The sequence below is a fragment of the Cyprinodon variegatus genome, unplaced genomic scaffold (genome assembly GCF_000732505.1).
Source record: "Cyprinodon variegatus isolate N-32 unplaced genomic scaffold, C_variegatus-1.0 Scaffold57, whole genome shotgun sequence".
Classification (NCBI taxonomy): domain Eukaryota; kingdom Metazoa; phylum Chordata; class Actinopteri; order Cyprinodontiformes; family Cyprinodontidae; genus Cyprinodon; species Cyprinodon variegatus.
The window spans coordinates 1175430-1176317 of record NW_015150510.1 but is presented as its reverse complement, the minus strand read 5'-3'; positions in this window follow the sequence as shown (position 1 = coordinate 1176317).

The following is an 888-nucleotide window of genomic DNA, read 5'->3' as shown; positions in this document are numbered from 1 at the left end:
AAATATAGCCGCCATTGTTACAGGCAAAGAGAGGATGTAGATGTTTCCTCCCTGGCTTTAGCTATAATAACTTTTGTTGTCATAGTCTGTTTATACGCAGCGGAACGAGATTAAAAGCCAACAATATAAATGCAAAAGTAGGGTAGTAAAAGGATGAAAATAGGTGAAATATATGCAATGTACAAGGTAAACACACAGACATCGTTGTAAGGTGAACAGTTATGGTGCACAGTATATACAGGTACAGAATAAACAAATTGCACATAAATGTACTTTGTTCATCAGGGATGTGAGTGTTTAACATAGTTTCAGATTACAAAATGTCATGTTTGTTTTAAGGGATCTGACCCACATGCAGGAAACCACTCAGAGAACCAGAGAAAACGTTTAACAGGTTTATTGAGAGCACGATGCAGGGATCCAGACTTAGAACGTGGTGAACCGGAACTGCAAGTGAGAAGGGAAGTTTAGAGTTTAGTTCAGGTTCCGTAGGAAACTTGGACGACTTGCAAAAACAAAGACTGAAAAGGGACGTTTTCAGAAAAACGTTTCCAGATTCGCAGAATCCAGTCGGTGTGGGTTATTCCAGAATTTGGTTGACTCGTTGGAGGGTGGACAGGTTTTACTTAGGTTAGGTTGGTTCCCTGAGGAGCAATGAAGCTGACTGCCACTTGGATTTCCAGGAGAACTTGAACGGCGCGTGTGGAGATTTATCCCCTGCTCAGTGTGAAGCTCAAACAATCCTTTCAGGGGGAAATAATCCGTGTATCATTCGTTCTTTCTATCGGTCTCCGCCAGTCACGTGACTTTTGTTGCTAAGACGCCATTTTAGGTGGAAAAGGCGTGGTGTAAACAACCGCAGCATAGCTAAACGAAGGACTAAAGGCC